The sequence below is a fragment of the Euphorbia lathyris genome, chromosome 9 (genome assembly GCF_963576675.1).
Source record: "Euphorbia lathyris chromosome 9, ddEupLath1.1, whole genome shotgun sequence".
Lineage (NCBI taxonomy): Eukaryota > Viridiplantae > Streptophyta > Magnoliopsida > Malpighiales > Euphorbiaceae > Euphorbia > Euphorbia lathyris.
This window is the reverse complement of record NC_088918.1, coordinates 80,311,653-80,321,343: the sequence shown is the minus strand read 5'-3', so window position 1 is coordinate 80,321,343 and position 9,691 is coordinate 80,311,653.

Sequence of the window (9,691 nt, the reverse complement as noted above, 5' to 3'; positions counted from 1 at the left end):
AAGTGTGAAAATGTTACAATTTTTAGCTAACATACCAAAACATAAAGTTTAAGTGCGCTAAAAGCTTAAAAAAGAAATTCTACCCCTAACAGACTAGACTTCGCAAAATTATCTCAATAATCGGACTAAAATCAGCCCCCCCGGACGTTGAATCAACCCATTGTTTTACTCATTTCACTCAATACCCAACACCCTTAGGCCTTGTTTGATAAAACACTTAATTGCTTAAATTAAAATGTTAAGCACTTATTTAATTTAAGTGCGTTTGATAACGGTTATTTTTCCACCACTTAAATTAGTTAATTAAGTTAAAAACCACTTATTTTGATAAGTCAAAATATTTAACTTATCATTTTAAGTTAAACATTATCAACTCATATTTTTTAAAAAATTAAATCATTTAATATTTTCAGCACTTATAATATTTAGTACTTAAAATTCAGTACTTATTTTTTCAGCACTTAATTTTCAGTTTTATCAAACAACACCTTAGTTGAAAAAAAATTAAATACAACAAACTAAACGCACTGCATTAAATTGAACGGAAATTGGAAGAAAATGGACCTAGTAAATCAAGTAGATTGTGCAATAAAGCCAAATGTGAATAGATTCAATTTCACTAAAGAAAAAAATATTGAAGCTCTACTCTGTTTACACCTACATAGTGAGTTTCCTCGTTTTGACTACCAAAAGTTACAAAAGCGGCAAGATTTATTAACTGAGATTAACTAAAAGTATGTGAAAACTAAAATCATCAATAAAATGTCATAGTTTTTAAAATTCACATCAACTTGCAATAAGAATCACTCTAAGAAGAAACACAAATTTGGAAACAAAAAGTTCTAAAAAACCTATTAATATCCTATAAAAAATTCAATTGTCTAATGAAAATTTAGTATCTTGCCACAGTTCATTAACAACTTTGAATGCAGGAAGAAAACAAAGAACTAAAACCAGTATCAAAATGGAGAAAAGGAACAATAATGCAAGAAACCACGTATCTAAGAAATGGAAAGAAAATGAACAATTAAATTTAAAAAATGATGAGCAGTGGAATGGCATACAACCTTGGAAATGGAGGTAATAGTCACAAGCCTGCAGTTTAGACTATATAAGAAAGAGCAATAACAATATAAAGGACATATCAGAAGATTCAAACCGGCTTAGACAACCTACAACAAATCAAAAAATTCATAACCAAAGAAAAATCCAAATCACTGAAATACAGAGAGAGAGAGCGATCGGAAGCAAACTCACCAGCAATGGGAGAAATCACTTTGAAATAGATTAGATGGAGCTCTCTCCCTAGTTCATAGTTTATGAAAAAAAATAAGGAAAAGTAGATATCTGTATTGAACCCATCAACTAACTCAGGAGTTGAATTAGTATTGAACCCAAGAAGAAGGAAATCGATCGAGCTAGGGAGTTACAGTCACGTTTGGAGAAGAAGTTGAGAGAAAGAAGGAGATCAAAAACACGAAGGAACTGTTCAGTGAAGATTGATAAAGCTGGGTAATAGTCAGGGGAGTAAGAGAAGGGTGTACAAAGAGCTCTCCCGCACAGGGCCTCAAATTTTAGAGGGCCCAATTGTTTTTATTATATAAATCTAAATAAATTATTGTTATTAATTATTATGAGAAAAATTAAATAAATGTTAACATATCCAGAAAATTAACACTCTAAGAGTCTTAAAGGGGCCCAATTTTTTATTATTATATAATATCTAATTTAATTATTTATTTTATATTTATTATGTTAAAAATATTTTGGTGTTTCATTTGGTAGAAACATTATTATTATATGAAAGTATTAATTTTTTTTAATTAATATGGTCCAATTTATTTATTTAGCACAAGGCCCCAAAAATGTTTAAGACGGCCCTGGTAATAGTGGTTAGAGAGAGGGTGGATTCAGAGGAGTTGAGAGATGAAGAAGAACATATATAGACAGATTAAAAGTATACTCACCAGAACAAATAGAGGAATCGGAATTAAAAGTATATGGACAGATTAAAAGTATATTCTAACACAAAGAAGAAGAAGGTAATCAATTTTCTACAAACACATAGAAATCAGAATGAGGAAGACAATAGTTTGAGGGTGGAGATGAGAAGGTTTAGAGTGAGAAAAGATAAAAATAAGAATCAGTTTTCACAAAACGTGGTATTCCAAGCAGTTGAGAAATTAGCACGATACAGAAGGCGAAGATGAGGGAAGAAGATGGAAATAAGCAGAGTTGGTTTTTTAACAAACACTTGCAAATTACGATTTTAATTGCATTATAAATAAAAATTAAACAAATATTCTAGAAAAATGCCACATCACCAAAAGCTTTAAAATGCAGCCACAACATCAATTTTAGTATCCACATTTTATTATATTAATAGATTAATAGATATTAGGCGGTATTGCTGCCAATTTGCAGCACCATCGTCTAACATTGCGGATGAGATCCGCAACGAGGACGAACCCGATTTTCGTCCATGCCACGGTGATTTTCAGTTTTACTTTTTTCTAAATATTTTTGGTTTTTCAGAAAACTAAATTTGATATATATAGAATTAATTGATCCATATGATTTAATAGTTGTCTATTTTAAATTGTATAGATTGAATTCAGTTGTCTAATTAAGATACGATTAATTAGATAAACTATTTCATTGATACAAAATTAAAATTTAGGAACAACGAATCAGCTCATATGAATTTATTAATTGTTATAATTAATAAAAGAATATGGTAATGGTATGTGTTTTAATTTGATTTTACGAACCGTTTTGTGCTTAATAAATATACTTGATATATTAGTTAATCACATTAAACGGTTTTGGTAAAATGATTAAACAGAATGATGTATAATCTCTCGTCTTAGAAGTTGTGTTTTGGAATTGATTTTACAAAGTTTAATTATTTGTATGTGATACGGCTGAATTAAACACGTTAAATAATCTTGGTAAAATAATTGAACACAAATAATTAATATTTTGTATAGTTGTATTTTGAAGTATCTAATTAAGTTTATATTTGATATATTTTAATTAGAATAAAATATAGATGATACAAAATTAATTAAAGGTTAATCTGATAGTAAAGTTAATTAAAGGACTAAATTGAAAATATAATTAATTTAAAGGTCTAATTTGATTAACTTAAATATTATATAAATGGTTTATGTAATCAACCAATTAAATTTATTTAATTGAGTCTTTGCATATTTGGAGTTATGGACATATTTGAACCCTCTATAATAGTTAGACATGTCCATGGGCCGGGATGGGCCAGACGGGCTTTTATGTAAAAGTGATCGTTCCAAGCCCAGCCCAACCCAGTATTAATTTAGGCGGGCTCGGATCGGGCTGGGCTCGAGCCGGTCTGGGCTTGGGCTAAAAAATCAAATCCCAAGCCCAACCCATATAAGCCCACCTAAAAAAATATACATAATTTTTAATTATAAAAAATCAAATTTATACTTAAAATAAATATTTAATTATAAATATATAAATGTTTTAATTAATATTAATAAGACGGGCCGGGCTGGGCCGGTCCGTGATATTTTCATATATCCCAAGCCCGTCCAAAAAATAGGCGGGCTTTAGCAGGCCTGGGTCGGGCTAGGTCTAAGAGTAAATTTCATTATCCAAGCCCGGTGTTAGACGAGGTGCCGCAGCCTAATCTCCCGGGCGGACCGGGGGGTGGACACCTCATGACGATGTAAGCGGTGATTGGCGCCGAAAGCAACCAATCGTGGAATCAAGCTGCTCGGCAGGACCGGAGCTCGGAGTATGGAAGAGTCGCCACCCACGAATGGGAAAATGAACACCGATCCCTTGCGGGAGACCGGTGAGGGTTCGAAAAACTTAGGTACGAGCCGAGAAGGCTAGCTCCTTTCCGGAGAAAGGCTACTAGGCACCCCGACATCGCCCGGTTATGAACCACCGGCCTCATACTCAGCGTGTTAGGCGATAACGGACTAATCGCATATTTCTTTAAGTTTAAAATTCATTTGAAACCTTTTCTTTCTCGTTTTGAAAAACCATTTTGAGCATATATTATTGAAAGGCACTTTGGTAAAGAATCACCCATTTACATTGATGCTAAATACATAAAAGAGAGAGGGGGAGAAGGGAGAATTAATCTATTTACAGCGTGTCTTATGCTTTGATTCGTATGTTAACTTTACACTAACTCCCCGAAAATGAGTTTATTTACATGGTTCGTACCTTAATCGTCGTTGGAACGATTTAGGTACGTTTCAAAACCCCGTTGATTTCCATGACATCTACTCAAATTTCCGTTGGAACGATTCGAGCGTTTGAAAATGTGGAATAAAGAATTTCAATCCAAAAACGTGGTTAAGCATACAAGTCAATTTATTTTGTACAAACCGTTTAAAAAAACGATTCAAAACTCTATTATTTACAATTAAAAACGATTTTAACTACAAGGTTCGCCTAACCCGTCGTTGGAACGGATTAAGGTTTTAACACGTGATATTTTAGAAATGACTTAAAAAGACAAGAAAACGTTTTATTTACATTAGAAACCTCTAAAAATTAAGTTTAAATAAACAAATTAAATTCTCTTTTTTGTGGTTTTACTTTCCCCTTTTTCACTCAATTAACCTTTAACATTATCATAATCACAATAATAAACTAACTAAACCAAAATTCCCCAAGTAAAATCTTTTTGGAATATATACATATATACAAGAATAAAATAGAAATACATATATGTATAGTTTTATCTAAAAATAGGGATATATCTATAGATGAAAATAAGTAAGAGATATTATACAATATAACAAAAAAAGTGAAAAAGGAATACTAAATATAATATCTTTTTATTCTAATTCAAAACACGTAAAATTAATGAACCAAGTTCATAAATGGGAAGAATAACATTTAATATCTAAAATAGTTTTACCCAATGGTAACCAACATAATTCAAAGGAGTAAAAAACTATGTATATATACATATAAACTACTTTATAATATTAAATCTAAATGAATTAAATTTCAACATGAAATAAATAACTATCACCCAACACTAGTTTGGCGAACGCCCAACCTATGTTGGGCGAACGCGCAACCTATGTTGGGCGAACGCCCAACTTTCGTTGGGCGTCCGCCCAACAAAAGTTGGGCGTTCTCCCAACCACGTTGGGCGTTCGCCCAACATCGAGGGGTGCTCGCCCAGAGGCTGTCGGGCGCGTGCGCCCAGCGGCCGTCGGGCGCGCACCCTGCGCTGTCGGGCGTGCGTCCAACTGTTGTCGGGCACGCGATGACTGCCGCTAGGCGCTCGCACCACGTTGATGAGCACTCGTGAGCCGTCCACTCGGCGATCGCGACTCCTACTGACCTCTCGTTTTCGTTTTTTTTATTATACATTTTTTTTCGCGTTAAAACTCCCGGAACCAACCGCTTCAACCGTCTTGTTTCAGGTTTTCGTCACAAGTCCTCCAACTCGGTGTCTACAGTTGCCTCTACTTTTCTATTTTGAGAGTGATGTGTGTGTTTTGGAAAACGTTTTTTGCTAACGCAACACATGCAATGTAAATATATTAAAGTAAAAGACACGTAAAGAGTGGGAGGAGAAATACCTGATCTCCATGTCACAAGTTCCCTCTTCGTCTTCAATCTTTACCTTGGCTGTCCTGTCATTGCCTTTGAATCAGCTATCGATGGACGCTCCTTCTAGGGACCCTAGTCTCTAAATCGACTGCATGTAAAATGGCTCGATAGCAACCCTGATCCACGACCGTGGGTAAAATGGCTCAAAAGCAACCCTGGTCTCTAAATCGACCGCAGGCAAAATGGCTCAAAAGCAATCCTGGTCTCTAAATCGACCGCAGGCAAAATGGCTTATTAGCAACCCTGGTCCACGACCGCGGGTAAAATGGCTCAAAAGCAACCCTGGTCTCTAAATCGACCGCGGGCAAAATGGCTCAAAAGCAACCCTGGTCCACGACCGCGGGTAAAATGGCTCAAAAGCAACCTTGGTCTCTAAATCGACCACAGGAAAAATGGCTCAAAAGCAACCCTGGTCCACGACCGCGGGTAAAATGGCTCAAAAGCAACCCTGGTCTCTAAATCGACAGCAGGCAAAATGGCTCAAAAGCAACCCTGGTCTCTAAATCGACCGCAGGTAAAATGGCTCAAAAGCAACCCTGGTCTCTAAATCGACCGCAGGAAAAATGGCTCAATAGCAACCTTGGTCCACGACCGCGGGTAAAATGGCTCAAAAGCAACCCTGGTCTCTAAATCGACCGTGGGTAAAAAGGCTCAATAGCAACCCTGGCCTCTAAATCGACTGCAGGTGTGTAGTGATGCATATGGATGGGTGAATGTAGCCTAGTTTATGGATGCGTGTAACCACCTATGTGTGTGTGTGCAGGTGACCGTGCGTGCATTTGAATGTGCATAAGTGAGGCCTGTGCGTTTCGCTTTATGCGGATGTATGGACATGTGTGTATGCAAACTATGTATGTGTGGATGAGATGGTCGAATGGATTCCTTTTTCATAGGCTGGAGGATTTCGGTAGCTTTAGATCGAGAAATGATGCTTCAGGCCATCCCCGAAGTGTGCAAGGATGAGGGTGAGGATAAGTTTGAAACCAAGGGTTGTAAGGATGAGGATTTGGTTTTGATGATCTTGTGTCAAGGGGAGGTATGTAGTGATGCATATAGATGGGCGGATGTAGCCTAATCTATGGATGCATGTAAACACTTATATGTGCGTATGCAGGTGACCGTGCATGTGTTTGAATGTGCATACGTGTGGCCTATGTGTTTTGCTTTATATGGATGTATGGACATGTAGGAATGCAAACTATGTACATATGGATGAGATGCTCGGATGGATTCCCTTTTCATAGGCTTGGAGGATTTTTGTAGCTTCAGATCGAGAAATGATGTTTCAGGCCGTCCCCAAGGAGTGCGAGGATGAGTGCGAGGATGAGTTTGAAACCAAGGGTTGTAAGGATGAGGATTTGGTCTTGATGAGCTCGTGTCAAAGGGGCTCTCGCTTTTAACCAGAGTTTGACGTATTCATTTTTTCCCTAATTTTTGCCTGAGCTGCCCTTTTCGGGTTTTCAACTCAACGGGATCTCTCCGATATTCTCTATCTCTCCTTTTGCATGAACTTCCCCTAGGGGTTTTCAATTCATCTTTTCTATATCTCACTGATTTTCTCTATCTCTCCTTTTGCTTGGATCGCCTCTTTTGAGGTTTTCAATCCAACCTTTTTGTTCAATTTTTCTTCTCTTTTTCTTTCTTTCTTGATTGTGAAAGATACCGGATAGCACAGGGGGTTTATATCCACGGGCCATTTCTATGCTAATCATTTAACGATGAGTTCATGCCCGATGCCTTCGCTAATGGAGAAGCTTCCGGAGTGAGATGGACGTTGATCTGATTGTAGGGTCGTGCCCCCGATTAAAGTTACCGTCTTGGTGTAGGTTAGAAGTTGATGCAGGCGTATGCCCCTGCCAACTCGAGGTGAGATTTCATGTGCGCCAAACTAGGGATACTGCCGTTGGGAGTAGTTATGGAGGAGAGACGCTTCGGTCGAAGTTTGACCCTTGAGAGGACCACATAGGAGCAGAGGAACCAGACTTCACGGAGCATGAGAGAGAAGAATAGTCTCTTTTTTTTAAGTTTTTCCTTTTTTATAGATTTTGGATCGGTTTATGGGTGTTGGGGTGATTTCAGTTGAGATGGGGTGTCTATTGATGCGGGTGTTTTCATTACAAACGCAATCGTCTAGCTTAAATAAAGCACCTGGCAAAGATACATTGAATTGTTTACTACTCAGTTTATTAACCACTGTCACCAAAGCATGCCCTTTCGGGTTTTCACACTTCAGTTATTTTAACTCTCTCTTTTTACACCGGAATTTTCAAAAAAGTGCCCCGTGGGGTTTTCACTTATTGGGGTGTCCCTTATTGTTGCATAGGCCGTCCTTTGCGGATTTTCAACCTATCAGGATTTTATTTCTTTTTTTTTTAATTTTCATGAGAAGGATTCCTCGGTTCCTTCGAGATTGATTAAAGTTCTGAACTTTGTCGCCGGCTTCGGCTTCACTTGACTACGCATTTGATATTTCTTCGTTACAGTGAGCTTCTCTCGTACATTTGATTACACATTCATTGGACAATGTCAACCGCTCTTGCCACCTTGACTCCTCTTGGCTGATCACGTCAGCTTTTGATTTATTTTCTTTTACTTCCGATTGACTTGACTTTGCCCCTGGGCCTTTTTAGCATCATTTTTTCTATTTTTTTCTTCTTCCCTTGTTTAACTTTGAGTCATCATAGGTCTAAACCCTTTCGTTGATCCTGGAACAAAATACTTTATCGCTGATAGGTTAGTTGCCCCTGCCTTGTTCTGAATGGCGCACTCCTGTACTTGTGTCCCCCTTTGGGGGGAGAAGTCTTGGTCGGTGCCTCAGTGTAAGTATGGCTCTGAGGGCTTGTTGCTTGCTCCATATTTTCTTTTCTTTTTCTCTCTTTTGGACTTTGTTGATTGTCGCTCAATCTTCTTTCTGGCAAAAGCCGGTGAGAACCCTTCGTTTGATGGGTCTACGCCCGACTTATCATCGTAGAGTCAGGGAATCGTTTCTCATGATTTATTTTACTTTTTTTTACTCTCTTAATTTTCTATCTTCAGTGGTTAAGTACTGAGCAATAAGTATATTCTAGAGCTTACGTCCGTGCCATGATAGAAGCGGGAATATCTCAATTGAGTAGATATCAAATGTAAGTACGTATGTTTAGGATAAATTTGCGGAAACGAAATTTCATTGAATTCAAAAGGAGGTTAATAACATCTTGTGGAATAGAAGATAAAATAAAAGACAAGGATAAAGACTACAAGTGCACTCCTCTCTCTCATGCTACTTCAAGAAGCTTCAGATTCTCCCACTTCAGAAGTGTCCTCAATCTCGGGAACTTCTTCTTTAGATTATCCTGATCCGTTGTAGACTTCGCCATTCAAGGAACAAGTCGAAGGCTTCATCTGTTGAGAAGGATCTGGTCACTTATCTTTCCAGCTTCGATGAGATCTTGGATTTCATGCTTCAACCTCATGCAAGTGCTTGTTTCATGACCATATTTCTGGTGGAAGTCGCAGTAGCCCCTGCGTTTGACTAATTCGGTGGTTTGACCTCCCGTGGCTGGTAGAGGGTGAAGTATGTCATGCATTCGTAGACCCTCCAACACTTCAAACAAGGGTTGAGTGAAAGTGGAGAATTCCCTTCCCTCCCTTCTATACTGAGTGGGCGACGGAGGGCGAACAACCCTGGTAATCTCATGTCCCCGATGGTGTGGATCTTGTTGTGTTCGTGAAATATGGTATGAGACTACCCTTGGTGGAGTGAATTTTTATGGATTAACTTGTGACGCGAGCTGGACCATAGGTTTCTCCACAGCAGCTTTCGGGATTTCCGCAACCAGTGACTCGCTCAGGACCTCCCTGACCAACCTTTTCAGCTCTATCTTGAATTCATCTGAAGCAAGGATATCGGGAAGAACTCGCTCGATTTCTACTCTGAGATTGAAATCTCCTATCATCTCTTGGGAATTTTCAACCCCTTCATGCTTAGTATTCTCCGGATCATTAAGAGCACGTTTGAACTCATCAGAAAAGATGTACTTGGCTAAAGCCCCTTGCACACGGCTCTCAAGATTGTGGTTCG